Source organism: Delphinapterus leucas, unplaced genomic scaffold, assembly GCF_059928025.1.
Source record: "Delphinapterus leucas isolate spDelLeu-1000000601 "Yukka" unplaced genomic scaffold, BTC_Dleu_Yukka2 spDelLeu_asBTCV2_sq25, whole genome shotgun sequence".
In the NCBI taxonomy this organism is placed as follows: Eukaryota; Metazoa; Chordata; class Mammalia; order Artiodactyla; family Monodontidae; genus Delphinapterus; species Delphinapterus leucas.
The window spans coordinates 6,518,290-6,525,783 of NW_028322234.1; the positions used below are offsets into that span (position 1 = coordinate 6,518,290).

Here is a 7,494-nt window from a genome sequence, read left to right on the forward strand (position 1 = left end):
GGTCGGACCTGGTCCACTGCCCATCAGTCGTGTCACATTCCAGAATCCAACCTGAGCCAGGAGCCCCTGCCCCACCCCCTCCTGAGCCATCAGTCCCCAGAGACCCCTCAGCCCCAGGACCCCACTTGGCAGATTCACTGTCCTTCTGTTTCATTTTAGATAGGACACTAAAAGCACATGCAACAAAGGAAAAATAGATTAATTGGACTCTATCGAAATGTAAAACATTTGTGCATCAAAAGACTATCAAGAAAGTGAAAAGACAGTGCACAAAATGGGACAAAATATTTGCAGGCCACATAGCCAATAAGGGATTCATATCCAGAATATATGAAGAACTCTTATAACTCAACAACAACAACAAAAAAGGACAAGCAACCTAATTTAAAAATGGGCAAAGTACTTGAATAGACATTTCGCCAAAGATGATACACAAATGGCCAATAAGCACGTGAGAAGTTGCTCAAAATCCCTAGTCATCAGGGAAATGAAAACAAGAACCACAAGGAGATACCACCTCCCACCCATCAGGATGGCTACTATCAAAGCAACAGAAACTAACAAGTGTCCATGAGGATGTGGGGAAATTGGAACCCTCGTGCACTGCTGGTAGGAATTTAAAATCGTGTGGTAGCTATGGAAAACAGTCTGGCAATTCCTCAATAAGATAAATATGGAATTAGCATATGATCCAGCAATTCTGCTCATAGGTATATACCTGAGAGATCTGAAAACAGGGACTCAAACAGGTACACGCACAATCACAGCACTAGTCACAACTGCCAAAAGGTGGAAACAGCCCAAATGTCCATCAGTGGATGAAAGGGTAAACGAAATGTGGTCCATTCATACGATGGAGTATTACTCGGCCGTAAAAAGGAATGAAGCACCGACACATGCTACCATATGGGTGAAATCTAAACACATCGTGCTGAAAGAAAGGAGCCAGACACAAATGGACAGATAGTGTATGATTCCATTTATGTGAAACATCCAGGGACAGAAGGCAGATTAGTGGTTTGGCGGGGCGGGGGGTGTGCTTCAGCAGGGGACAGGGAGTGCTCATGGGGATGGGGTCTCTTTCTGGGGTGATGGAAATGTTCTAAAATGGACTGTGGTGGTAGTTGCCCAGCTCTGGGGATATACTAAAAACCATTAAACGGGACCCTTTAAAATGGGTGAATTGTATGGGATGTGAATTGTATCTCACTAAAGCTGTGATTCAAGAGGAAGAAGCCCCACGCATGGCTCTTTGGCGGGAGCGCGGCTGGCAGGGAGGGTCTGGCACTGCTGGCCACAGGCAGGCCCTACGTGCCTCTTGGGCAGCAACCTGAAGCCCGAGAGGGAGCTGGTTAATTTGCTTTGGAAATTTGGAGCTAGAAGTCCATCCTGGCTCCGGGTCCCTGTGCTGAGAACGGCTTCCCTGCCTCAGGCCTCCGCCCCTGTCCCTGGGATGCCAAGGTTTTTCTCCGTGGTGCTGTTGCAGGAGTGACAGCTTCTGCTTGGCTCAGGGGGAAAATATGCCGAGATTCAGCATCATATGAACCTGGACAGGCCACAGGGGACCGTTCTGGCCTGTGCCAAGCAGGAGAGCTGGCTTCGGGCCAGCACGGCTACGCAGACACAGGGGACCACTCAGAAGTGGAAACCCCAGGGCAGGAGCTGGGATTTCCTCTCTACCTCTGGTCATGCATGGGGCAGGGGGTGCGGGACCTCTACTCACAGAGCTTGGTCACCTTTTCCTACGTGCACTGTAGGGCAGCTGAGGGGGGGTGAGGGGAGGGGGGCAGGCGGGCGCACATTGACCTCTGCAACAGGGGCAGATGCGGGGAGGTCATATTGGAAATTTGACTACTGGCTGCTTTCAGGATTCAAGGGAAGTAACTGTTAATGGGGATGGGGTTTCTTTGGGGGGTGAAAAAATGTTCTAGAACTAGACAGAGGTGAGAGTTGCGCAACATCTTGAATATACTAAATGCCGCTGAGTTGTTCCCTTTAAAATGGTTACTCTTCTGGTATGTGAATCTCACCCCCATAAAAGAAAAAGAAAAGAGAAGAAAAGTAAAGGAAAAAATCCATCTTGCTGCCGAGGAACCCAGGGTGGCCAGGGTCTCAGAGGGACCTGATAAAAGAAATTTCACCTATTGAAATATAGGGAAGTCATTCTGGCTTATACAAGAGTTAACCTGAATTTTATGCTAACTAAAATAGCCTGTTTGTGGCCTATCATACATACATCGTACATCTGCTTTAATTATTTAAGAAAAGGGGACATTGACCAGAAGTAAAGAGCGTCCACGTTAAAAATAAAGATTAAGGGGCTTCCCTGGTGGCGCAGTGGTTGAGAGTCCGCCTGCCGATGCAGGGGACGCGGGTTCGTGCCCTGTTCCGGGAGGATCCCACGTGCGGCGGAGCGGCTGGGCCGGTGAGCCATGCCCCCTGAGCCTGCGCGTCCGGAGCCTGTGCTCCGCAACGGGAGAGGCCACAACAGTGAGAGGTCTGCGTACCGCAAAAAAAAAAAAAAAAAAAAGATTAAATGCCCCTCTTCCTGGGATGCCAATGCTGGTCCTCCTTTGATGATAAGACTCCCTTCCCAGGTGCAAGGTCATGCTAACTCGCTGGGTACGTGCTGATCTGTTCTTTTTTTTTGAACCACTGAAGAAATGTAACCCTGACTTGTTTAATGTTCTTTGTTCTGACAAGATAGAAAACTGTGCTGAAAACGCTGCTGCCCTGGAGCAGCTTCTCAGAGTAAGTTGGGAAGATGGCTTCCGGGCTAGTCCTTAGTTTGGCTCAAATAAAACTCTTTTCTATTCTTATAATAGATTGTTTATTGATAACAGACCCCTGTATAGGGCAGCCATCCAGTGGAGCAAGTGAATTTTGGAGCCAGATGTAAGTTCAAATTCTGACTCTTGCATTTACCAGCTGTGTGACCTGTAAGAAGTCAAGCCTTCTAATTGCCTCGGCTGTCAAGGGGAGATCACAACACTTCCTTGCAGACCAGTTTGGGGATTAAAACTCAATTTGGAGGGACTTCCCTGGTGACACAGTGGTTAAGAATCCGCCTGCCAATGCAGGGGACACTGGTCCGGGAGGATCCCACATGCCGCGGAGCAACTAAGCCCGTGCGCCACAATTACTGAAGCCCGCGCGCCTAGAGCCCATGCTGCACAACAAGAGAAGCCACCACAATGAGAAGCCCGCACACCATCATGAAGAGTAGCCCCCCGCTCGCCACAACTAGAGAAAGCCCATGTGCAGCAATGAAGACCCAACGCAGCCAAAAATAAATACATTAATTAATTTAAAAAATTTTTTTAAAAACTCAATTTGGAGATTCAACTACTGGGACAGTGCCTGGCGTATAAAAAGCACTTGATAGAAAGGAGTCATGTCCATCCCATGGAACACAATCCATGAAGCAATGAAAAGGAAAGAAATACTGACACGTGCAACGATATGGACAGATCTCAAAATGATGCTAATTGAAAGAAGACAAAGAGTACTTACTGTACAGTTCCACTTACAGAAAATTCTAGAAAGTGCATACTAATCTAGAGTGACCCAAAGTGGATGTTTGAGAAAGAAGGGTAGGGGCAGGTGGGAGGGATTAGGAAGTGTCCTGTTATTGTCTTGTTATTGTGATGTAACAAGAAATCTATATCTGTTCTTCATCCCCAGCTCCTGGCACAGAGCTCCTAAAACCCCTAAGTGATAAGGGCAACAGGAGCATCTTTTGTTAAAATACTTGGTTTCCGTCCCCAGTTTCTGAAATAGGAGTGTCTTTTGTTGTTCATAACAAGCCACTTTCAACCACACCTGAGCTTCCGGTACTAAGGTGACTTCCAGAAAGCACCTAAGGATGAGGGCTGGTTGCCCGGGGAACGAACCACACAATTAGAGGGTTGGACCTGTCAGTTCTACCCCCGACCTCCGGGGAGAGCAGAGGGGCTGGAGGTTGATACTGAATCACTAATAACCAATGACTTAATCAGTTGTGCGTATGTCGTGAAGCCTCCATAGAAACCCAAAAGGGTGGGGTCAGAGAGCTTCTGAGTTGGTGAACACGTGGGAGGTGCTGGGAGGGTGACATTGTCCAGAGAGGGCACGGAAGTTCCGTGCTCCTTCCCACATACCTTGTCCCGTGCATCTCCTCCATCTGGCTGTTCCTGAGTCGTATCCTTTATTTAAAAAAAACAAAAAACAAAAAATAACAACAAAAAAGTAATTGTAAAGTGTTTTCCTGAGTTCTGTGAGCCATTCTAGCAAATTGTTGAACCCAAGAAGGGGATCTTTGGAACCCGTGATGTATAACTGGTCTTTCAGAAACCCTGGAGGCCTAGCCTTGCGACTGGCATTGGAAATGGGGCCAGTCTTGTGGGACTGAGCAATTCACCTGACCAGAAGTAAAGAGCGCTCCACGTGTGGGGTTTGCGCTAACTCCAGGGGGTTAGTGTCAGAATTCCTTGGTGTGGAAAACCCACACATTTGGTGTCAGAAGTTCTGCGGGTAGAAGACAGCAAACAGTTTTCTTTTAGGTCCTGAGGGACTTTTGGGGCGGTGACGGTTGTGTCCACTCTCTCCATTGCGGTGGTGGTTTCACAGGCGGGTACATGTGTCAAAACTTAGCCAGTTGAATACCTATGTGCAGTTTATTGTATGTCAGCTATACCTCAATCAATCTGTTTATAAAAAACACACTTTTCCGATATTTAGAGTGCACATAATTTTATTTGTTGCTGTTTCATTTTTTGTTTGGTTTTTGTTTAATTTTTAATTTTTTAATAAATGTTTTTGATTTCATCATTACAATTTTAATCAGTAGGAATTTTAATGTCACATATACTTTTTAAAAATATAAAGACTTTTTTATTTATTTATTTATTTATTTATTTTTTTGCGGTACATGGGCCTCTCACTGTTGTGGCCTCTCCCGTTGCGGAGCACAGGCTCCAGACGCGCAGGCTCAGCGGCCATGGCTCACGGGCCCAGCCGCTCCACGGCATGTGGGACCTTCCCGGACCGGGACACGAACCTGTGTCCCCTGCATCGGCAGGCAGATCCTCAACCACTGCGCCACCAGGGAAGCCCCTAAAAATATAAAGACTTTTAAAAGCTGTATTTTACAATATGATATCAAGAACACAGAGCTGATGCAAGTTGTATAGGTAATCATTTTGACTATGTAAGAAATCTGATCAGAATACTGTTATGGTGAAAGAAAAGCACTTTCTTATAATCATTCATATTCAGCAATAGTGAAAATGCTCTATGTATGCACTGGTTCTGAATAACACGTTTCATTTCTGTTTCAAACTTGCTATGCTATTACTGTTTTGATGATTACATGGTTCAACATAAAAAGGCATTCCCACTCAGATTCTCAGTAATAAGCCTGATAAGGCAGATAACCTCCCAGTCATAAAAGCTTTTAAGACAAGTATTATGCAAATAAAGCATGGATATCAGACTCACTATAATTGGGATTAAAAAGACAACTATAGGGCTTCCCTGGTGGCACAGTGGTTGGGGGTCTGCCTGCCGATGCAGGGGACACGGGTTCGTGCCCCGGTCCGGGAGGATCCCACATGCCGTGGAGCGGCTGGGCCCATGAGCCATGGCCGCTGAGCCTGCGCGTCCGGAGCCTGTGCTCTGCAACGGGAGAGGCCACAACAGTGAGAGGCCCGCGTACCGCAAAAAAAAAAAAAAAATATATATATATAATACTGCACATTGAGGCCTATTGTGTTTTTGTGCACTCATCTTGCATTCCCTGCCTTTCTTCCTCCTCTTTGAAGTGCTAAAGTGTATTTATACTAGAAAGTTACTAGTAGACTTAATATGAGAACTATGTGTTTGAAAAAGCAAGACTTTCTTGATAAGAAATCTCCAAATATTTTCTATGTTATGTTTTTATGACCTTCTTTATAAAGAGTGTTTCATGTGCAATACCTACATACAGAAATAAATCTATGTTTCCCTCAAACCCAATCGAATTTATCAGATACAAAATACAGACATGAAGCAAAGTATGACAGCAGCAGTGATTCTTGGGGGCAGCGTGTGCAAAATCCAGTCTTTTGCTATCTATTTACGTCACGGTGGTCAGAACAGAAATGTGCCGAAACTCCCTTTCCCATTCCACTTGAACTGGTTCCCCACAACTGAAACAAACATCTCCTGTGACACTAAGTTGTCATCAGCTTGCGCGATCCCCAGTTCACTCAACCTTTTCTTCTTCGTGTGGCCTTTGTGTGGAGGCAGCAACTAGTTCATTTACAATTTCGCGATTGCTTTCAACTTGCTCAGAAAGGTCACTCTCACATAAAGCTCCATTTTACCAGTTGCACATTGAATCAGCTCTTCTAGATCCACTCTTTCAGCTACATCCGTCTCTCCACTTGTCTGAACTTTATTTTCTTCAGTTTCATCTTGGGCATTTTCTTGCAGGTCAGAGAAAATTGTAGGTTTCACCAAGACAACACCATAACCTTCCTTATTATGTATGACATTATTCACCATGGATATTTGGGGAATGTCATAACGCTCATCTAAGAAGTCCTTGATGAGGATCCCTTCTTTGCAGTGATGGATCCGATTGTCACTCAGGGTGCACTTACTCCCGGGATATATTTCTATACCTGCACCCTTGGCACCCTATAAATCTGAGTTCTTCATTAAAAATTCTGCTGACGTTCATACTGTGACTCCTGTAGTTTCACACTGCAGTACACAGTTTTCCAATGTAGTCTTGCCACGGTGAATAATTAAGATTCCTTCCACGGCATCATGCTGAACAAATTTTATGCTTGAGATTTTAATATCCGCACCCGTACAATCCACAAAAAAGTGTCTCCTTTGCCTCCCTTTTCTATCACAATATCTGGCAGACCATACCCTTCCAACTCAATGGAGTCAGCCATGGAGAATGTACCATGTACCACGTAATGGCCAGGACAAACAATAACAGTGTCGCCCTCATAGCAGGCATTTATAGCAGACAATGGATCACTATGGAACTGAATTTCTATTTCTTCCGTACAAGACTCTGGACAAAGCTTATCCCTGAGCAGGGACTACAGCAGACCAGTCGTCGTGGTGGAGGAGATCACATGGGTGACCTTCTGGCCATTTGGACGGATGCCCTTTGCTTGTATATTAGAATTCTTCTGATAACCAAACACATATCTCAACAAAGGATTCTCTATGAGTTTTAGCTTTCGTTTCAACTGTTCGATCTCTGAATAGAATTTTAACCCTTCCGGCATGGGGATGTTTTCCTGCTCAGAATCAGAGTTACAATTTGACAAACAGCTTCTCAGATTTAAAAATCTCTTGCAACTCTCCTCACACTGAGCCAACAGATTTTGATAGTCAACAGTAAGTCCTGAAGGAACTCGGTCTTCAGATTTTGATAGTCAACAATAAGTCCTGAAGGAACTCGGTCTTCAGATTTTGATAGTCAACAATAAGTCCTGAAGGAACTCGGTC

At 45.2% G+C, this 7,494-nt stretch overlaps 1 pseudogene; it reads right to left on the reverse strand.

Moving 5' to 3' along the window:
• Positions 1-5,534: 5,534 nt before the first annotated feature.
• Positions 5,535-7,468, reverse strand: LOC111166564 (SHC SH2 domain-binding protein 1 pseudogene; annotated as a pseudogene).
• Between the last annotated feature and the right edge of the window lie 26 nt (positions 7,469-7,494).